At 41.7% G+C, this 23,583-nt stretch overlaps 1 protein-coding gene and 5 non-coding genes across 9 annotated transcripts in view; 2 read left to right on the forward strand and 4 right to left on the reverse strand.

Annotated features, from left to right (window-relative positions):
• zgc:113135 overlaps window positions 1–23,583 on the forward strand; it is a 283,991-nt gene that overhangs the window by 24,736 nt on the left and 235,672 nt on the right. The gene's annotated exons all lie outside the window — the stretch shown is intronic.
• On the reverse strand, window positions 1,489–1,562 carry trnai-uau (transfer RNA isoleucine (anticodon UAU)). The gene has a single exon. It is a non-coding gene; the product is annotated as a tRNA-Ile (tRNA).
• trnat-ugu (transfer RNA threonine (anticodon UGU)) lies at window positions 2,996–3,069 on the forward strand. Its single transcript has one exon. It is a non-coding gene; the product is annotated as a tRNA-Thr (tRNA).
• On the reverse strand, window positions 5,855–5,926 carry trnap-agg (transfer RNA proline (anticodon AGG)). Its single transcript has one exon. It is a non-coding gene; the product is annotated as a tRNA-Pro (tRNA).
• Window positions 6,878–6,949, reverse strand: trnap-cgg (transfer RNA proline (anticodon CGG)). The gene has a single exon. It is a non-coding gene; the product is annotated as a tRNA-Pro (tRNA).
• Window positions 7,249–7,320, reverse strand: trnap-agg (transfer RNA proline (anticodon AGG)). The gene has a single exon. It is a non-coding gene; the product is annotated as a tRNA-Pro (tRNA).

Here is a 23,583-nt window from a genome sequence, read left to right on the forward strand (position 1 = left end):
CACCATAGCAACGGTAAACACAAGCTAACAGACAAGAGAGATTTGTTATTGTTTGTAAATCTGATCTGCTATAGTGTAAGGCACGATGATGTTATTCTAAAGCACTATTCCCTTGAATGCTGTTTAATACTCTATTATGATTTATTTATATAAATAAATAATTTTAATATATATTATTTAATCGAGTATTCTGCCAATGTTTTTTTTTTCATATTTATAAGGGTATTTCTATTTGCTCTATTGCTGTGTACTACCCACTAGTAACCTGGGTTACAATTTACTATATATAAATCAGTTGACATTATTAAGGCATTTATTGGGTACAATTGCTACTTTTTACTGTCATTCATTGTGTTTTGGTCATTATCAATGCACTGTCACTTTAATTGAGCGTGAGCAGCGCGTCAAAAATAGACCCGGCGCCAAAACTATCGCTGCACTGCTGCTTCAGCGACGCTCACGCCTCGCGCCGACGCGCTGCTGCTGCGTGCGATATAAAAGCTCTAATCTGTTAACATGGACGCCGAAAAAACACGCGCTGCTGGCGCTTGCGGTGTGAAACAGCCGTTAGTCTTAACACTAAAAGAAAAAAACTGTGGATACGATACTTCCAAACGCAGTTTCATCTAAGACAGTGGGGGGGAAGCAAAATTTACTATGCTTTCTACTCAGTTACTTTGCACATGCATAAAGAGGCTCTTGTACGACAAATCCAAAAGGTGTGTTCTTAACAATAGGTGGCAGTCACTTTTGCCCTAAACCACAGGTTGCCTTCGAGTCATTCCTTAAGTCCACTCGGTCTTGCACCGTTTTATAATCTTCCTTATTTAAAACAGCTCAATTAAGTCATCGGCTTCATTGTAGAGTACCCCTAGTATCTGAGCCTGCACTGCGCAATGAAAGAAAGAAGCAAAACGGGATGGACAGATGCCTGAAATGTTGGAAACGCACCACACCTTAAGTCAGTGAAGAAAAAGGGCAAAGCTTGCAACTCTTGTGGGACTCGAACCTACAACCTTTGAATGGCTCAGCTCACAGCCTAGAAGTCCAATGCGCTATCCATTGCACCACAGAGCCTGCACCAAAAAAAGCACTTTTTGGGACTCTCTGGCCCATGAAAGAACAGCCAACTGCAGACAAAGTACTGCTGGGATTTGAACTCAGGATCTCCTGTTTACCAGACAGGCGCTTTGACCAACTAAGCCACAGGGTCAAACGATGTTGACAAGGGCTAATTGTTTAATCGAAAAAAGAAAAGAAAAAAACTAACAATGGTAGCGCTGCATGTGTGAATGTCTGGACTTGAAATATTAAAGTCCAATTGGTTAGGCATTACCACATTATGCTATATAAAGCCATCGTCCGAAGTCCTCTTGAACGAGTAGCGTTCTTAAGGATTTGAGTTTTGTTTAGAAACCGACTGCTAAACATCCCGCTGCGTAAACACTCGTAACTCTTAAGAAAAAGCAACCCTGGCACATGTACATTAGGCACTGCTGGGAGTTGAACCCAGGATCTCCTGTTAATAAGACAGGCGCTTTGACCAACTAAGCCACAGCACCAAAGCTGAAAAGAAGGCTAGACGGTTTTGCACACAGAGACTAAAAAAAGACAGCAAGTCTAAAATGGCAATCAAAGAGGTTGTTTAACTCTATTTGTCGCACTATTCATTAGGCCTCAAAGCTATACAATTTTATTATGCATTCGGGTAAGCTCTATAAAACAAGCGCATTCACCACCTGGATCAATTTAGCCCAGGATCAATCAAGCCCAGGATCTCCTGTTTACAAGAGAGGCGCGTCGACCAGCTAAGCCACAGCACCACAATGAATGACCGTAAGAGACATTTGCCCGATAACAAAAATCGAAGAAGAATAAACCAATACACAACAAAAACCAGCATGTCAAGATGCAGAAAATGCCGACAAGATGGACATGGTCTTTTAGAGTCTGGATGATCATGTCTCAAACCTGACCAGTAACCTGGCCTCCGTTCAAGATCAAAGCAAAAAATGCATTGATTTATTTTTATTTAATCTACCCTTAATCAAGTGTCAAGTGTTTTTTGGAATCTACAGTTTCATTACATCCAAACCCAGAGTCAGCTCGGAAAATGGAAATCTGAGGGAAAGGTGCAATTTGGATTTGAACCTAGGACCTGCTGTTCCCAAGACAGGTGCTCTGGCCAACTTAGTCTTAACACTAAAAAAAAAACCTCTGGATACGATACTTCCAAACGCAGTTTCATCTAAGACAGTGGGGGAAAAGCAAAATTTACTATGCTTTCTACTTAGTTACTTTGCACATGCATAAAGAGGCTCTTGTACGACAATTCCAAAAGGCGTGATCTCAACAATAGGTGGTAGACACTTTTGCCCAAAACCACAGGTTGCCTTTGAGTCATTCCTTAAGCTTACTTGGCCCTGCACCGTTTTCTAATCTCCCTTATTTAAAACAGCTCAATTAAGTCATCGGCTTCATTGTAGAGTACCCCTAGTATCTGAGCCTGCACTGCGCAATGAAATTAAAAAGCAGAACAGGATGGACAGATGCCAAAAATGTTGGAAACGCACCACTCCTAAGTCAGTAAAGAAAAAGGGCAAAGCTTGCAACGCTGGTGGGACTTGAACTCAAAACCTTTAAATGACTCAGTTCGCAGCCAAGAAGTCCAATGCACTATCCATTGTCTTAGATGAAATGATTTCCATTTTCCGAGCAGACAGAGGGTTTGGATGTAATGAAACTGGATATTCCAAAAAACACTTAACACATGATTAAGGGTAGATTAAATAAAAATAAAATAATGCATTTTTTGCTTTGATCTTGAACAGAGGCCAGGTTACCGGTCAAGTTTGAGACATGATCATCCAGACTCTAAAAGACCACGTCCGTCTTGTCAGCATTTTCTGCATCCTGACATGCTGGTTTTTGTTGTGTATTTTTTTCTTCTTCTATTTTTGTTATCGGGCAAATGTCTCTTACAATTAATTTTTGTGGCGCTGTGGCTTAGCTGGTCAAAATGCCTGTCTTGTAAACAGGAGATCCTGGGCTTAAATCCCAGCAGCGCCTTAGTTCAGGTGGTGCGTGTGCTTTTTTTTATAGAGATTAACGAAATTAATTATAAAACTGTATAGCTTTGAGGCATAATGGATAGTGCGACAAATTGAGTTACATATGAGAGCTCATCTGATTCACAACTAGTTGACTGCACACCCATGTTTTTAAGTTGTTTATCTCCCCCTCCATATTCTCCATTCCTCAAACCTATTGAGGACCTTTTTCCTGCCTGGAGATGAAAAGTGTATGACCGAAATCCAAACACACGTATACCCCTTCTCCAAGCTATAGCAGTTGATGCTTTTCATGGCTGGATTTGCCATGCAAGGTGACATTTCCCCCACTGCTTGGCCACACCAATACAGAAAAGAGAATGCAGTATAGCTGTTTTTTTTTTTTACTGTAACTGTATTTATTAAATACTTTTGTTGATGGTATATGTAGACCACATTTTCTGCAACTTTGTGTTGGTTGGGATGAACACTGTACACTGTTTTTGTGGGGAAAATACAGTAAAATATATTTGGTATTTGTTTGTTTTGTATAAAAACAATTTTCGAAAAATTTTACAATGCACTTCTGTAGTTCTATGTACTGTCTGTAGTAAGTGTAACACTGAACAGAAGAAGGCTTACAGAAAGTCATTATGATGAATAGAGAAGTCGTCATAGTGTTTTACATTAAGCACATTAGTGTTTAACTTATCTTATGAATGTCTGTTAATGTGATGGCTTGTGTGTGTCATTTGAAAACAAAATACCATTTTGAGAAGAAATCACATTGTTTTGAACTTATAGTTTCATTTAGCAGAAGAATTGAAGAGTTTTGCCAAATGTGTGTGTGTTTTGTGATTTGTGTGTAGAGTTCTGACAATATGAAACATGCTTTCAGAAATTGTGTGTAAACAACTGGAAAAAACTGGAAACAACCTCTTTGGTTGTCATTTTAAGACCTCCAGGAACAGGTTTAGTGACCCCTGGCTTAAAAGCATAGTTCATTCAGACAGCAACTTTACAGGGCAACACTATCTGCTGACGAACTGGCATTCTCAGAAAATAGGCCTCTGTGTAAGCCACAACGCCCTTACAAAACAGCAGACAACTGTAAGGGCTCAACCGAAATTTGAATCTGGGATTTATCATGGCATGAACGAGAATCATACTCGTAGACAACCATGCCACTATGCAAAGGAATGTTTTATGTGCCGACACTATCTGCTGACAAACTGGAATTCTTCGAAAAACGTTTTTTATGAAAGCCATAATGCCCTGTAAAACAACAGAGAAACTGCAAGGACTCGTCCAGGATTTGAACCCGGGACCTATCATACCCAAAGCGAGAATCATACCCCTAGACCAACAAGCCACAATAGTTTGCATATTTCACAAGACATCAGAAGCAACAGATGGTCAGAAATCCTTATCTAACAAACATTGAAGCAGGGCTTTTGCTTCTTTTGAACCCGGGACTTCTGCAATGGTTCGTCCAGGATTTGAAAACGGGACCTCTCGCACCTTATGCGAGAATCAAGCCCGTAGACCATCGAGCAACTGCAAAACAGCCACTTTACATAGCAACACTATCTGCTGACAAACCGGCATTCTCAGAAAAAAGGCCTCTGTGTAAGCCACAACGCCCTTACAAACAAAAGACAACTGTAAGGGTTCAACTGAAATTTGAACCTAGGATTTTTCATGGCATGAACGATAATTATACTCCTAGACCAGCAAGCCACTATGCAAGAAATATTTTATGTGGCGACACTATCTGCTGACAAATTGGAATTCTTTGAAAGACGTTTTTACGAAAGACATAAAGCCCTGTAAAACACAGTACACCTGCAAGGGCTCATCCAGGAATTGAACCCGGGTCCTCTCGCAACCGAAGCAAGAATCATACCCATAGACCAATGAGCCACTAAATTGAGACAATTTCACAAGGTGTCAGATAGTCAGAAATCTTTCTCTAACGAATCAAGGGCACCCTAAGTGAGAGACATACCCCTAGACCACCGAGCCACTGCAAAACAGCAACTTTATATGGCAACACTATCTGCTGACAAACTGGCATTCTCAGAAAAAAGGCCTCTGTGTAAGCCACAACGACCTTACAAAACAGCAGACAACTGTAAGGGCTCAACCGAAATTTGAATCTGGGATTTCTCATTGCATGAACGATAATCATATGCCTAGACCAGCAAGCCACTATGCAAAGGAATGTTTTATGTGGCGACACTATCTGCTGACAAACTGATATTCTTCGAAAGACATTTTAGTGAAAGACATAGTGCCCTGTAAAACACATGACACCTGCAAGGGCTCGTCCGGGATTTGAACCCGGGACTTCTCACACCCGGAGCGAGAATCATATCCCTAGACCAACGAGCCACTAAATTGAGAGAATTACACATGGCCTCAGAAGCATCAGATAGTCAGAAAACTTTCTCTAACGAATCAAGGGCACCCTAAGCGAGAATCATACCCCTAGACCAACGAGCCACTACAAAACAGTAACTTTATATGGCAACACTATCTGCTGACGAACTGGCATTCTCAGAAAAAAGGCCTCTGTGTAAGCCACAATGCCCTTACAAAACAGCAGACAACTGTAAGGGCTCAACCGAAATTTGAATCTGGGATTTCTCACGGCATGAACGAAAAGCATACTACTAGACAACCAAACCACTATGGAAAGGAATGTTTATGTGCCGACACTATCTGCTGACAAACTGGAATTCTTCGTAAATTGTTTTTTTATGAAAGCCATAATGCCCTGTAAAACAACAGAATAACTGCAAGGGCTCGTCCGGGATTTGAACCCTGGACCTCTCGCACCCTAAGCGAGAATCATACCCCTAGACCAACGAGCCACAAAAGCTTGAATATTTCACAAGACATCAGAAGCAACAGATGGTCAGAAATCCTTATCTTACAAACATTGAAGCAGGGCTTTTGCTTCATTTGGACCCGGGACTTCTGCAATGGTTCGTCCAGGCTTTGAAAACGGGACCTCTCACACCTTATGCGAGAATCAAGCCCGTAGACCAACAAGCAACTGCAAAACAGCCACTTTACATGGCAACACTATCTGCTGACAAACCGGCATTCTCAGAAAAAAGACCTCTGTGTAAGCCACAACGACCTTACAAAACAAAAGACAACTGTAAGGGTTCAACTGAAATTTGAACCTAGGATTTTTCATGGCATGAACTAGAATCATACTCCTAGACCAGCAAGCCACTATGCAAGAAATATTTTATGTGGCGACACTATCTGCTGACAAATTGGAATTCTTTGAAAGATGTTTTTACGAAAGACATATTGCCCTGTAAAACACAGTACACCTACAAGGGCTCATCCTTGTATTGAACCCGGGACCTCTAGCAACCGAAGCGAGAATCATACCCATAGACCAATGAGCCACTAAATCGAGACAATTTCACAAGGCGTCAGATAGTCAGAAATCTTTCTCTAACGAATCAAGGGCACCCTAAGTGAGAGTCATACCCCTAGACCACCGAGCCACTGCAAAACAGCAACTTTATATGGCAACACTATCTGCTGACAAACTGGCATTCTCAGAAAAAAGGCCTCTGTGTAAGCCACAACGACCTTACAAAACAGCAGACAACTGTAAGGGCTCAACCGAAATTTGAATCTGGGATTTCTCATTGCATGAACGAAAATCATACGCCTAGACCAGCAAGACACTATGCAAAGGAATGTTTTATGTGGCGACACTATCTGCTGACAAACTGGAATTCTTCGAAAGACATTTTAATGAAAGACATAGTGCCCTGTAAAACACATGACACCTGCAAGGGCTCGTCCGGGATTTGAACCCGGGACCTCTCACACCCGAAGCGAGAATCATACCCCTAGACCAACGAGCCACAGCAAAACAGTAACTTTATATGGCAACACTATCTGCTGACGAACTGGCATTCTCAGAAAAAAGGCCTCTGTGTAAGCCACAATGCCCTTACAAAACAGCAGACAACTGTAAGGGCTCAACCGAAATTTGAATCTGGGATTTCTCACGGCATGAACGAAAAGCATACTGCTAGACAACCAAACCACTATGGAAAGGAATGTTTATGTGCCGACACTATCTGCTGACAAACTGGAATTCTTCGTAAATTGTTTTTTTATGAAAGCCATAATGCCCTGTAAAACAACAGAATAACTGCAAGGGCTCGTCCGGGATTTGAACCCGGGACCTCTCGCACCCTAAGCGAGAATCATACCCCTAGACCAACGAGCCACAAAAGCTTGAATATTTCACAAGACATCAGAAGCAACAGATGGTCAGAAATCCTTATCTTACAAACATTTAAGAAGGGCTTTTGCTTCATTTGGACCCGGGACTTCTGCAATGGTTCGTCCAGGCTTTGAAAACGGGACCTCTCGCACCTTATGCGAGAATCAAGCCCGTAGACCAACGAGCACCTGCAAAACAGCCACTTTACATGGCAACACTATCTGCTGACAAACCGGCATTCTCAGAAAAAAGGCCTCTGTGTAAGCCACAACGCCCATACAAAACAAAAGACAACTGTAAGGGTTCAACTGAAATTTGAAGCTAGGATTTCTCATGGCATGAAGGAGAATCATACTCCTAGACCAGCAAGCCACTATGCAAAGGAATGTTTTATGTGGCGACACTATCTGCTGACAAACTGGAATTCTTCGAAAGAGATTTTAATGATAGACATAGTGCCCTATAAAACACATAACATCTGCAAGGGCTCGTCTGGGATTGGGACCCAGGACCTTTCACACCCAAAGTGCGAATCATACCCCTAGACCAACGAGCCACTAAATTGAATTTATTTCACATGGTGTCAGAAGCATCAGATAGTCAGAAAACTTTCTCTAACGAATCAAGGGCACCCTAAGCGAGAATCATACCCCTAGATCAACGAGCCACTGCAAAACAGTAACTTTATATGGCAACACTATCAGCTGACGAACTGGCATTCTCAGAAAAAAGGCCTCTGTGTAAGCCACAACGCCCTTACAAAACAGCAGACAACTGTAAGGGCTCAACCGAAATTTGAATCTGGGATTTCTCACAGCATGAACGAGAATCATAGTCCTAGACAACCAAACCACTATGCAAAGGAATGTTTTATGCGTCGACACTATCTGCTGACAAACTGGAATTCTTCGAAATACATTTTTTTGTCTTTATTTTAACAAAACAAAAAAGAACAGAACAATGACAACAGCTTACAACCAAGAAATTTCTTAGCATCACAGCACATAATGAAAATCAAAATCAAAAAGAAGACATAAAAATACAGAGTAATAATAAAAATAGAAAAGTACATAAATTAACCAAAGTTTATGGTGATCTAAGGTTTTGCAAAAATGTACCTGAAATCCTAGGACCTACATATTCAAGCAACGGAGTCCAGATCTGATAAAAAGTGTTTTTCTATGGAGAGAGATTAGACTCAATAATAATTCACGCAAAAGACACGATGTACACATGCGTAGCCAAATTCACATGCGTAAAATATTTATTTATACTCACAAAAACAATTCACATGCACAAAATAAAAATACATTTTCATAAAATACATTTCACAAATGCAAAACACCATTTGCAAATATATAAGAGTGTACAAAAAGTTTTGAATGTTTAAAATTCACGAGTTCATCCTGAATGAGAATGTGCAAATCCTCTCTCACGTACGACTCACCCTGAATACGAGTGTGTGCATTTTTGAGACTTTCCTGTCAGCACACACCTCCCACGTGAGTCACTCGTGCCCTGTAGCCAATAAGATGCGAGCTTACTGTTCAACCAATCACAACTCCCTGAGAACGCGGGAATGACCGAAGCGCTTCACTGTGCGCTCCATTTGCGCAGTCTGACCTAATTAACGGAGATGATCCTCTAAGAAGAAGAATACTCCTCTATTTAGCATGGCAGGTGAAGAGCGGGATGCGCGGGTAAGTGGTTACTTGATTTCTATAGTGGTTTATGTATGCAAAGATTAAGTATCAAACGTTTGTTAAAGCAATGGCTGCTGTTGTTTATAATGTAAACTTTATAACGTAAATTAAGTCCGTTATTAAGCCAACATGGCGAGTGAAAAACGGGATGGTCGTGTAAAATAGCATGGCTTCTGTCATGGTCGATTCTAGGATTGTCATTCAAGGAGGGGTCAGCTATAAATTTGATCGGGGACTAATTTGGGGGTGGAATCGATCGCGTACTAAAGTGAAGACCGGGAGAGCGTAATGCCGTTTTGGGTGTGGGTGGGTATGGGGGGTGGAGAGAGGAGATGATCGCCGACTGTAAGGAACGGGCGGGGTGGGGGTCGGCAGTGTTGATCGCGGACTATGAAGATAACAAATGATAAAAGGTATAATTGGTATTTGTCTTACAGGCACTGTCATTAGAAGTAGAAATAGCAGCAAAAGCTCTGATCGATGTATTAGCCAGGGGCCTTACTCCATCTTCGTAAAGAAATGCACTAGCAAGTGGTAGTAGACCAATGAGAGAAAGCATCTCAAGTGGGACCATTCCTTTGCCTGCAGAGCCTGAAAACATGGTAAGGCAAGCCTTAAAAAGGTAATTTTTCATGTTTACTGTAAAACACAACTTTTTGTGTCATGCAAAAAATGTTTCTTATTATTAATATGTTTATTCATTTTGCCCTTTTGTCACTATGGGCAATTCCCAAGTATGTTTGGGACAGAGATTTTTCTGTGGCCAAACCTGGAAACATTTAAAAAACTGATTTTCAAATACATGTCCTCTCTAAACCATCACCCTTCACACCAAAAGGAGATGAAGACCTTGAGCTTGTCCATGCTGGACTTGGAAAAAGGCTTTTAACTGTTCCAGATAATTTTAAACACAGTGAGGTAATTGCAAATGTTACCATAATACTAGGAATTGATGGGAGTTTTATATCTGTTGGAAAAAAAAAAAAACTAAATGATGAATTTTGTTTCATTCTTAAGATTGTCAGTCTGCTTGAAGGAGAGTTTCCCAAATTAAAAACACTTCAGGGTGGCTGGATGTTTTACAAGTCTACAGGTATTTATGTTTTGCATGTTACATATAAACAAAAAATGATTTGTGTGCATTTGCAATAACTTTGCACTTTTGTAAATTAATGAAACTGGTATGTGCTTTGTTGGCGTTAATAATTTAGTAATAAGCTTCATTAGTTTAAACTTTTTAGTCAAGGACATGTTTCTTTGCCATGTTCTAAGATTATGGCATGCCCTACTTCAGTTTTCCAGTGGTAAACAGAGCTTTATAGAACATTTCTGTCCAAAATTTTAGGTGACACATTTATAACAATATTGCTAGCCCAAGAAGGCAACAGTAGTCCTGAATGTGATTCTCAATTGATTTTGCCATTAGGTGGGGGTGGGGGTGGGCGGCGTAAGCTGTCTATAATTCCCACAGATGCTGATGGATACTCAACTCGACTCCTAAAATCAGTGTCAAATAATGGAAAGAACATGCTGTTTGTAGTTCCATTACAGGAACAGCTTTCCACTGAACCATTACCTTATGATTCTGTGGAGTTTGCTAAGATGCCACAGTCCAGCTGTATGAAATGTGGTAAGAAAATACCACTGCCATTGCTGCCCTTACACATTGAAGAGTGTAAAGAAGCTGAGACAGTAAGTCATACAGTATTATGGTTTTATTGTTCTATCAATATTATTTATTTACAATGCCAATGCATTTTGATTACTTTTATTAGGAGTCTTCAAATGATTTGACCATTCTAGATGATGATGTAGACGAAAATGTAATCGAAACTGTTGACCAGCCAAGCCCACTTCACCCCATCTTAGAACCATCATTACAGGTCTTTGATCAAAGCCTATTTCTTGTATTTGAGTATACTCACTATATTTGAATATACCCAATTCGTGGTTCCATAAAGAATGTGTTTGAAGCTATTAAAAATTTGAGACTATTCTTAATATTTTAGAATCTTTTTATGGGGTAGAATATGTATGTTCTTCAACAAATTTGCTACAAACATACATTGTTTAATTTATTTTTACTTTTTACAGATTTGTCCAATTTGCCAGATCTCTTTCCCAACTGATGTCTTGCCTTTTCATGCAAGCATGTGTGGTGAAGGGTAAAGTTATGCTAAAAATTGTAGGGTGACATGCCTTTAATACTAAAGGATTAGTTTGCACAGTTTGTTTTGGTTGTATATATCTCGAGGGAGATGTACAAAGATCAGATGGAATGTAGGGTAAAAAATTAACAAAATAATTTTCTGGTGGACTGTCTTAAATTTAAATTAATGTGTTGGTTTCATAAACTGGGTCAGTAGTAGACATTATTAGATTTGATGTATGTAGCTTTTATAAGCCTTGCTTTGAGAAAATCATTACTGGTGACTTTTGACATTAATGGCTATATACAGTATGTCATTGTAAGTTACATCCAGACTTTGTCTGGCACTAGGGTCTAAGCCTTGTCTATGAAACTGGGCAAATGCTTTTAATATGCATGAACATTTTTGAAGTGGCTTAATGAACAAAATTGAAATTGTTTGTGTCTTGCCTGTTTTAGAGAAAGGACTTTTGGTGACAATGATTCTTCATTCACTTTAAATACAGAAGAATTGCCAGGACCCTCAACTGCACAATCTTCAACATCATTGTCTGCAGGTTAGACACAACACATTTTTTTTTTTTCAAGAGTTCACACTTAGCTGATAATCAATAAAGCGTATTTGGCATGTTGTCCCGGGAGAGAGCCCTGAGCTCGTAATATCCCCGGGGCTCCCTCCCGTTAGAAGGGCGAGAGGGGAATTCGAGGTCAGGTAGGTCTCGAGAACTCCCCTGCTTGTCACCGTGAGAAGTGTAAACTCAGGTTGTATTGGGTGATAATTTGTTTTAGTCGATTGCTATGGTTTATGTTTTTGGACGGTGGGAGGAAACCGGGGAACCCGGGGAAAACCCACGCGAACACGGGGAGAACATGCAAACTCCACACAGAAACACCAACCAGCCCGATGGGTTGGACTAGCGGTGTTCTTACTGTGAGGCAACAGTGCTAGCCACTGGGCCACTGTGTCGCCCGATCAGAAAAAGTGGGAGGATGTAGGGGTGGAAGGGGGGGAGCTTCAAGACGAAGATAACTGGAGTGGAAAACTAAGGTTATTTATAATGCTTCCGTAATCATCTAATAGGGCTTATTACGAAGCTAACAAGGAGCCAGCCGTGTTGATAATAAGCACGTGATCCTCTCGAAATTAGTTTATGAATAAACCACACTTCAAGAGTTCACACTTAGCTGATAATCAATAAAGCGTATTTGGCATGCTGTCCCGGGAGAGAGCCCTGAGCTCGTAATATCCTCGAGCCCGGGGCTCCCTCCCGTTAGAAGGGCGAGAGGGGAATTCGAGGTCAGGTAGGTCTCGAGAACTCCCCAAAAGGCAAAGGTTTTCATCTCGGGACAGCAGCCGCGTATTGAAGTGCCCCCCAAAAGGCGAGAGGTCAGTGCCATATCCGGCTGCTGAATGTGAATTGAAGTGAGATAGGTTACTGCAGGAGAAAAGTTGAAACTGATTCTTAGGAGAGGCTGGGGACTCTGTTGGAGTTGGGTTCGGGGAGGCAGGGTTGGGGAGCCTAACGGAAGAAAGGAGAGTAGCAGAGGGATTTGGTGCTAGAAATAGGAAAGTAGCAGAGTAACTCGACGCTGAAAGAAGAAAAGTAGCGGAGGAACTCAACGCTGGGAAAGGAGAATGTAGTGGGTAGGGGAGAGGGGTTGTAGAGGGGGTGGAGAGAAGAGCGGAAGCATTCGACGCTGTAAGGAAGTAAAGAGGATGCGGAGGAACTCAACGCTGGGAAGAAGAGAGCATGAGATGCGGCGGAACTCGACGCTGGAAAGGTAAAGAAAAGAAACCTATGGGGATCAGAGCTCTGGGTCAACTCCGTGGGAGTTAGAGCTGTAGGATTGGACTACTACAGGAGTCTGGGAAGGGAGGGAGAGGTGGAGACTCCTGTAGGTGGTGGGCTGAGCAGGACTCCGGGGGAGTCAGAACGTGGGAAGACTCCTTGGGAGTCAGATTGGTGAGTGATGTTTTTGAAATATAGAAAGAGTAGCGGAGGAACTCAATGCTGAAAATAGTAAAGTAGCGGAGAAACTCAACGCTGAAGAAAGAAAGTAGCGGAGAAACTCAACGCTGAAAGGGGGATTGGGAGTTAAGGGTGGGGAGAGGAGAGAAGTTGTAAGAGGGGGGAGAGGAAAGAGCGGAAGCATTCGACGCTGGAAGGAAGAGAAAGAGATGCGGAGGAACTCAACGCTAGGGAATATAGGACAGGAGATGCGGAGGAACTCAACGCTAGAAGGTAGGAAAGATGCGTATTTGGCCGGGGCGAGAGAGAGAGGGGAGGGGGGACTCCGTGGGAGTCTTAGCTCTTGGGGTAACTCTGTGGGAGTTAGAGCTGAAAGATTAGGCTCCTACAGGAGTCTAAATGGGGAGGGGGTGGTGGAGACTCCTATAGGAGGTGGGCTGGGCAGGACTCCGGGGGAGTCTAAGCTTAGACTGGAAAGGTAAGAGTAGCGGAATACTCAACGCTAGAAGGAAGTGATAGTAGCGGAGCAACTCGACGCTGAAAAAGAAAAGAAGCGGAGAAACTCGACGCTGGAAAGGGGGTAGGGAGTAAAAGATATTTAGGAGGTGGGGGGAGAGTGGGAGGGGATGGAGGAAAGAGCGGAAGCATTCGACGCTTGAAGGAAGGAAAGGAGTTGCGGAGGAACTCAACGCTTTAGAACATAGAATAGGAGATGCGGAGGAACTCAACGCTAGAAAACAAGAAAGTTGTCGATTGTGGAGGGGGGGGGGGGGGGGGGGGGTAATTGATTGACTCCGGGGGAGTCAGGCCTTGAATGGTGATACTTAGGCTGAAGAGATGAGAGTAGCGGAAGAACAACACTAGAAGGAAGAGATAGTAGCGGAGCAACTCAACGCTGAAAAGAGAAAAGTAGCGGAGAAACTCGACGCTGGAAAGGGGTAGGGAGTAAAAGATGTTGAGGTGGTGGGGGGAGAGTGGGAGGGGATGGAGGAAAGAGCGGAAGCATTCGACGCTTGAAGGAAGGAATGGAGGTGCGGAGGAACTCAACGCTAGAAAGGAGAAGAAGGAGGTGCGGAGAAACTCGACGCAGGAAGGAAGTGAAGACTGAAAAGATTTTATACTGGTAGCCTTGGGGAAAAAAGTTTTGCTCCTGTTGGGGTCGGGGTTCAGGCACTCTTGGGAGAGAGATAGGGGGAGATTATTTGCTGAACTGGGAGCGCTGAAAGAGGCGGGGGGGATGGGGGGGGTTGGGGAACAGGCAGAATTAAATTTCTGTCCTTGTATTCAAGATAGAGGATGTCGTGAGTGCGAGCTGTGAGGATGAATTGATATCCTCTCCAAATGTATACATGCATCACGCTGAGGCTGTTACGTGTAATTGAGCTAGACGATAATAACGAGTAAACGCTTTTATGGAGGCGTTTAAACTGTTGTGAAGTGTCAATAGTGGTATGTTGAATGGAAGTGTATGTGAGCTTAGGCAGAGCGTCACTGCTGCGACAGTGAAGCGGGGGGGGGAAAGAAGCTCTGCAGCTTCTCTGCTGTTGCAGAGGTGTGGTGGAAGTCAATGTCGGGAGGCGGGTACGCTTTCCCGAAAATGTATAACTGCTGTGCAGTGTTGGGGAGTGGGAAGGAAAGGAGCTGCGCTGTGACAGTGGTGCAATGGGAGAATAAGGCTTGGCTGAGCATCTCTACTGTTGCAGGTACGGTGGTAGTCAGTATTGGAGCATTATAGGTGCTCCCACAAAAATATTAAATATCAGAAGGGATGTGTGGAGATGAAAGTAAGTAGGGGCTCAGGTAGAGTGTCACTGCGGTTGTTGTGATGCTATGGTGAGTGTAGCTCAGCGGAGCGCTACTGCTATTGGATAGGTGCAGTAGTGATTGGTATTGGAGAGTTTTGAATGCTCTCGCAAGAATATTAAATACTGTTAGTAGTGATATGTAGAGAGGAAGTGAATAAGGGCTTAGCTACAGGTGCAATGGGTGAGTATGGCACAGTGGAGCGGTTCTGCTGCTGCAGAGAATCAGTATGGAGACAATGTGTGCTCCTGCAGAAGCATTTACTGCTGTATTAGTGCAGGGCAGTGTGACGAGTGTTATTGGACTTGTAAGTGTATAGAGCTTGCTTAGAGCATCCCTGCTGCAGTAATAGAAAAATTTAGGCAACCCCTAAATAAGTTGGAACTGTGGTGAGTGAAAATGTATGGGTGTATGGGATAGTTTAAGTTGTGCTTACACTTAAAACATTTGAATTGTGTGAGTGGGGGAAGGGATGTCGAAAATGTATATAGGACATGCTTTGCCGAAATAATCGGTTTGCTTGCTTAATGGAGAGAGATAGTGTTCCTCCAGTCAGATCAGATAAGGTGAGGTGGATTGTGGGATTGCAACTGATGGTAATTCAGAGAATCTCAAAACCCGAAGACTAGTGTGAATATGGCATTATGGATGTGGGCTGTATGATTGGAAATGCATCCTTGTGTAGATTGTGATTGCATTTGGAATGGATGTGGAGTGTAATAGGTTGGATGAAGGTCAGCTTCTGGGCCGGCTGTCCTAATGTCTGGAATGAGAAACAAGAAAAAAATCAGAAATTTAATTTACAACATGATACATGTATAGCAGACATGACAAAATTGTTTTAGCTGATATCTAATGCAAGGCATCTTAATAAGAGCATGGACAATTGTGAGCTTCGTTGTCGCAGTCTGCGAGGATGATCGAGGTGGGCATTTGTTCCCCCGCAGGATAGCAGGTGGATGCAGAGCTGGGGATATGGGGTGTAGCTTGTCTGGTGGTCCTAGAAATTCTTCTTGAAGATTTATTTAAATGTCCTATTCATGCAGTCAAGCGAAAAGTTAGTTTCTTTACCATTTTCACCTCCAGCCGGCGTGCCATTATAAGTTACATATGGCACTGTATATGCAAGTATGGGTCATTGACGTATTACGATTGGACTTTTGTGTTAAATTCTCACTGGTTGGGTAGTAGTCTTTACAGAAGTTAAATGCTATCAGATCTGGCAGAGGTTTTTTATTTATTTTATTTATTTATTATTTTATTATTATTTATTATTATTATTATTATTATTATTAATTTATTCATTTATTATTATTATTATTATTAGTCAATTTATTTATTTATTATATCAAATCCCAACATCAAACGCTTAATTCACTACTTAGTGGAAACTGTATGAATGGAATGTTTGTTATGGGCTTTACTTAATTTGTTTAAATACATGTTAGGAATCTTAACTTCTAAAATTCTTAATCTTAACTTAATTTGCAAGCATGTCTGTCTCAGTTCATTCATGAGTCTTTTATGGCTGGGTTCATTCATGAATTGTTGAGAGGGCGGAACCATATCGAGTTTTAAAAGCGCATTGGATGAGGGCGCTGCTCCTTCGCTATTGGCTCGATGGGGCGTCAATCAAGATCGGAGGCCAAGTTTGTTTACCAGTGTTGTGTGAAGACACTGCGGCACACCAGCGACTAGTTTGGATGATAACAGCGCGGTCCATCGACGTATCAATATGTCGTGGATTAATGTCGTGATCTTTGCAGTGATTTACTTATGGATTTGTGGACGGGCTTGAAGGGTGAGTTCTTATGAATCTTCTAATCACGCAAGTCTTGTTTTTAAAAGATTTGTAAATAGGTTTAATCTTTGATGGAGATTAGTTGTTTCCGCAATGCTTCCCCTTAAAAGCGTACTATACGTTACCGAGGGTGCACCGCTAGGAAGCAGTGAGTTAGGCTTTTGCGATGTTTTGGATCGTCGACGCCTAGAGAGTTTAGGTGGAGTTGTGGACTGCGTTTGCGTGAGGCAGTTTGAAGTGGAGATGGAAGAGCTGGTGGGCAGCACCGGCGTTTTTGCGGGAATTCAGGCTCGATTTTGGCGAGGCTGTGGCTGAATTCTCAGGGAGAGTGGAGCTCTGGCTGGAGTTGTTGTTTGTTGTTGTTGTTGTTGTTGTGTGTTCTTCCGTATCGATAGGTTAAATGGTGCGATGCTGGAGCGTTTTGTAGCGGGAAGCGAGCTTCAAGACAAAGATAACTGGAGTGGAAAACTCAGGTTATTTATAATGCTTCTGTAATCATCTAATAGGGCTGATTACGGAGCTAACAAGGAGCCAGCCGTGTTGATTATAAGCACGTGATCCTCTCGAAATTAGTTTATGAATAAACCACACTTAAATTCAATCTAATCACTTTTATTGTCACATCAGCAGCAACACGTGTGCTATGATGAGTGAAAAGCTTAGGTGCTGGCTCCAGGCAGTACAAAATACAAATAGTGCAAATACAACGACAGTGCAAAATACAGACAGTGCAAATAAAATGACACAACAACAATGTAAAATTGACAGCGATATATACAATGAATAGGTGTCCACATAGTTGTAGGCAGTATTGTTTCAAGAATGGATTTTTTAAAGTGCAGTGCATGCTACATATTGATGGTGTGCAGTGAGGGGTATGAAAGAGTCTGCGTGGGGTGTGTTAAGTGTTCATCAGCCTTATAGTCTGAGGTAAGAAACTTTCCTTCAGCCAGCTAGTGCGTGACTGGATGCTGCGGAACCGTCTGCCGGAGGGTAGCGGAAAGAAAAGTCTATGGCTTGGGTGGTTGGAGTTGCTGATAATTCTCTTGGCTTTCCTCATGCACCGTCTGGTGTAGATGTCCTGAAGGGAGGGCAGCTCACCTCCTACTATGCGTCCAGCAGTTTGCACAATCCTATGCAGGCCTTTGTGATTGCTGCTGGTGCTATTTCCATACCAGGTGGTGATACAGCCAGACAGGATGCTCTCCACAATGCAGGTGTAGAATAAGCGGTGAATGTGAGGGCTTATTCCAAACCTCTTGAGACACCTGAGGAAGAAGAGGCATTGTTGTGCCTTCCTCAGCACTGCGTCTGTGTGAGCAGTCCATGTCAAATCCTCAGCGATGTGTATACCAAGAAACTTGAAAGTTCTGACTCTCTCCATTGATGTCCCGTTGATGGGGATGGGGGTATGTTCTCTCGTCTCTCTCCTGAATTTCACCACCAGTTACTTGGTTTTGCTGATGCTCAACATCAGGTGGTTTTCCTGAAACCACTGCTTCAGCGTTTGCACGTCCTCTCTGTAGGCCGTCTCATCAATATCTGTGATTAGGCCCTCCACCGTTTAGTGTTCTTACGGGTGCTGGAAATCCTGGAAAATGCTTGATTTTTAATATAGTGTTTTCAAGGTTAGAAAAGAGCTTGAAGTTTGAACAAAGTGCTTGAACCTGCTTGAAATTGAAGTTGCAGTACGCTAAATTACAACCGTTGTGGTCGCATATGCACCTGAATTTTTTTCTATGCGAGCTTCACGCAGAATGTATTTTTGCACTTAAAAACGCCAAACGCAGCGCTCAGGAACAGTTTTCATGTCAACTTGCTGCAGTAAACAAAACCCACAATGCCCGCCCCACCGCTCTTCTGATTGGCCCACTGCTCTTGCAATGAACGCGAACGCATTGGTCAGTATAAGCTGTCAATCAGTTCAGATGACAGAGAGATACTGCCACAAAAATGTAAAGGTCTGGATCAGAGAGAATGAAAATAACACTGACAGATTTAGTTTTCCACCACCTAATGTTAGAAATAGTGGCACATCTGATCAGCGATCATGTGGTGAATGTTAATTCACCATTTACACTTTTTGAAGAGTGGATAAAAGACTTCTGGTGGGTTAAAAGTCTGCTATGAAAATGACTAAAGTCATTCACTGCAAAGCCTGAGGTAAGTTACGGAGTTTGCAAGTAACCGTGTTTGCCACACATTTTAAGCACAAGATGTTTTGTTTAATCCTTCATTTAATAGTCATGATGTTGTCAGTCATGCAACTGCAGCCCATACTCTGTCGTAAAAGAGCTTGCATTCAGATTAAAATAATATTGCAGCTCATGAAAAGACGGTTACTATCAGGGCTTAACATTAACATCGCCAACCTGCCAAATGCTGGTAAATTTCAGCTTTGGCGGGTTAGACAGATACCTCCACTAGCCACTTTGGCTAGTTGAAAATAATTTTTAAATTGTGGTTTTCTTAAAGCAGGATTTGACTATAAGGATGACCCAATATGCGTGCAAATGCAATTTTAGAATCAAGAAACAGCACGACTGACAAAAAAAATAATTGCGTTCACACTAGCAATAGAAAGCAGGTGAATACCGAATGAGAGAATGATCACTCCCGCTAACAGCTGATGTGATGCGTACGAATGTTTAACAATTGAGTCAGAACATACCTTCAAAAGCTCAAGCGTTGGAGCAGGGCTTGTGCTTTATTTGGACCCGGGTCTTCTGCAAGGGCTCGTCCGGGATTTGAACTAAAGTGGGGAACTAAAGTGGGAACATTTCACATAGCATCAGAAGCATCAGATGGTCAGAAATCATTATCTAACAGTTGTCTCAGAACACACCTTTAGAAGCTCAAGCGTTGAAGCAGAGCCTGTGCCTCATTTGGATCCCGACTTTTTCTGCCCATAAAAAGAGTCGCAGCCCCAGACCGACAAGTTGAGTCACTTGTTTGCTTATAAAATGTTTTTTTTTTTTTTAATCCAGTAGCTTCAGTGAGGTAAATTGATCTTATCCATTACACAGATTTAAGCTGCATGGCAAAAACACACATAACATTGCTAATGCTTGCAAACTGGCATTAAAACAGGCTTCTGTGAACATCAACTGGAAGGGCTCGTCTGGGATTTGAACGCAAGACATCTGACACCTCAAGCGAGAATCATACCCCTAGACCAACAAGCCACAAAAGATTGAATATTTCACAAGGCATCAGAAGCAGCAGATGGTCATGAATCCTTATTTAATAATTGAGTCAGAAACATACCTTCAAAAGCTTAAGCATTGAAGCAGGTGGAACCCAGATCCTAAATCTAGGTCACTAATAATCATTTTAGAAAGTATTATTTTTATTATTTATTTATATTATTTTATTATTAATACTTTAATAATAAGTGAATAAAAAGCAGAAAGATCGCTGTGTAATTAAAGGTATTAACAAATATTTTCGTACCTGATCTTGATTGGAGAAGTGAGCAGTTAGCTCCGCCCCCGCACATGCGGACGAAAAGCACAAGCAGATAGTGCCAACAAGCAAACGAGAGCTAGAGAGGTAGCGAGTTGACAAGCAACCGAGAACTAGAGATATAGTGCTAACAAACAACCGAGAACTAGAGAGATATTGAGTTAACAAGCAGTGAGAGCTGGAGACCTAACGAGCACACGAGAGCTAACGAGCAAGTGAGAGCTGGAGAGCTAACGAGCAGACGAGAGCTAGTGATCTAACAACCAGTTTATAGTACATCAATAGAAAACTGACTAAATAGACTTGATTCAACTTTATCCTTCACTAATTACTGTCTTTGGCCGTTTTTTTTTTTTTGTGTGTGTGTTTTTTGTCCTCCTCACTACTGCCGGTGTTGTTCTTGGTTGAGAACGGTCATCCTGAGATCGTCCTGGCTGAATATTCATATTCTGGTCTGGACTGGTGAGCCATCCCACTGATACGTGCCTGAACTGGGTAAAAGAGAGTGAAATCTGATAATCTGGTAGGACCAAACTAATTTGTTAAGAGAGTTGTTTTTTTTTTCCTCTCCTCGTGTTTTCTACAAGGATATTTTTCATGGAAACAATTTAAATATTTTTTCCTTGGACTGTTTATTTTTTTTCGTCCAAATTTTTGAAAGGAGAAATTTAACTGGACACTTTGGCTTCAAACAGAGACTTTATATTAAAAGTTCATCTTTACTTTTAACAAAGACTTTGTTTTTGCAATCTGAAATTACAATTTAGGGATTGTTTGGAACTTTGAAACTGGACTTTGCATTTATGTTTATAGCAGTTTGTTGTTGTTGAATTTACTATTCACATTCTCTGTTGTATTATACTGTTTTATATTGGTTTTATTTGTTTTCTTTCTTTTAAATCTCAAAAGTGCATTAAGCAAAACAATACAACATATTTTGCATCAGTTTGTTTTGTGAATTTATATGATTCATTTATTAATCTTAAAATTAGATTACACTATTATCACTATAAGTATTGTTCTTTTGCTCCAGTGAGTCGAATCCTACCTTTAAATTCTGGTCCAAAAAGAATTCTAATAGTTAGCGTTGGTCTCCATTATAAAAATACACTAGTCAACATATATAATAGGAGCCATACAAGGGCAGTGTTACACAGGGCTTTTGCTTCATTTGCACCTGGGACCTCTCGCACCCTAAGCGAGAATCATACCCCTAGACCAACAAGCCACTGCAAAACAGCAACTTTACAAGGCAACACTATATGCTGACAAACCGGAATTCTCAGAAAAAGGCCTCTGTGTAAGCCACAACGCCCTTTCAAAACAGCAGACAACTGTAAAGGCTTAACCGAAATTTGAACCTGGGATTTCTCACAGCATGAAAGAGAATCATACTCCTAGACCAGCCAACCACTATGCAAGAAATGTTTTATGTGGCGACACTGTCTGCTGACAAACTGGAATTCTTCAAAAGACGTTTTTATGAAAGCCATAATGCCCTGTAAAACACAGGACATCTGCAAGGGTTTGTCTGGGATTTGAACCCAGGACCTCTCGCACCCAAAGCAAGAATCATAGCCCTTGACCAACGAGCCACTAAAGTGTGAACATTTCACATGGCATCAGAAGCATCAGATGGTCAGAAATCCTTATCTAACAATCAAGTCAGAATATACCTTAAGAAGCTCAAGTGTTGAAGCAGGGCTTGTGCCTCATGTGGACCCGGGACTTCTCCTGCTCAAAAAAAGTCGCAGCCCTAGACCGACAAGTTGAGTCACTTGTTTGCTTATACTTTTTTTTTTTTTTTTTTTTTTTAAATCCAGTAGCTTCAGTGAGGTAAATTTATCTTATCTATTACACAGATTTAAGCTGCATGGCAAAAACACACATACCATTATGTAAGTAATTGGTGTAAGAGGATCGTAATAGCATGAAATAGCTATCTCAGCACATAGTATCCGAACCACTCACTAATTAGTGACAGGAATGTTTATGTCGCGACACTATCTGCTGACAAACTGGAATTCTTCAAAAGAAGATTGAAATAGGTCTCATTCATTTCATTTGCAAAGAAAGAAGGAAAACAGTTCCACCAAGATTTGAGCTCGGATCACTGCATTCTAAATCCAGAGTGCTAACCATTATACCATGACACAATACCTTCATTAAAGGATATCTTATGCTTGCAATCTGGCATTGAAACAGGCTCCTGGAAAAACCATGATGGCATCTCAAAACAACAAAGAACTGCAAGTGCTTGTCCCAGATTTGAACCCAGGACCTCTCGCATCCAAAGCGAGAATCATACCCCTATATCAACGAGCCACAAAAGCCTGAATATTTTAGATGGCATCGGAAGCAGCAGACGGTAATAAATCCTTATTTAACAATTGAGCCAGAACATACCTTCCAAAGCTCAAGCAGGGATTGTGCTTCATTTGGACCCGGGACTTCTGCAAGACTTATATGGGTATTTGATCCCAGGACCTCTTGCACCCAGACTTTACTTGGCAACACTATTTGCTGACAAACCAGCATTCTCAGAAAAAAGGCCTCTGTGTAAGCCACAACGCCCTTACAAAACAGCAGACAACTGTAAGGGCTCAACCAAAATTTAAACCTGGGATTTCTCACAGCATGAACGAGAATCATGCTCCTAGACCAGCAAGCTACTATGCAAGGAATGTTTTATGTGGTGACACTTTCTGCTGAAAAACTGGAATTCTTCAAAAGACGTTTTTATGAAAGCCAAAATGCCCTGTAAAACAACAGAGAATTGTAAAGGCTCATCAGGGACTTGAACCCGGGACTTCTCGCACCCGAAGCGAGAATCATTCCCCCAGACCAACGATCCAGCAAAGCTTCTACATTTTACATGGCATCAGAAGCAGCAGATGGTCATAAATCCTTATTTAACAGTTGAGTCAGAACATACCTTCAAAAGCTCAAGCATTGAAGCAGGGATTGTTCTTTATTTGGACCCAGGACTTCTGCAAGGGCTCATCCAGGATTTGAATCCAGGACCTCTCGCACCCTAAGCGAGATTCATATCCCTAGACCAACGAGCCATTGAATGCAACAATTTTACTGTGTAAGCCACAACACCCTTACAAAACAGCAGACAAGTGTAGGGGCTCAACCAAAATTTGAACTTGGGATTTCTCACGGCATGAACGAGAATCATGCTCCTAGACCAGCAAGCTACTATGCAAGGAATGTTTATGTCGCGACACTATCTGGTGACAAACTGAAATTCTTCAAAAGAAGATTGAAATAGGTCTCATTCATTTCATTGATTTGAAGCTGCAAGTTCCACCAAGATTTGAGCTTGGATCACTGGATTCAAAGTCCAGAGTGCAAACCATTACACCATGG

Source organism: Danio rerio, chromosome 4 (genome assembly GCF_049306965.1).
Source record: "Danio rerio strain Tuebingen ecotype United States chromosome 4, GRCz12tu, whole genome shotgun sequence".
NCBI classification, from domain to species: domain Eukaryota; kingdom Metazoa; phylum Chordata; class Actinopteri; order Cypriniformes; family Danionidae; genus Danio; species Danio rerio.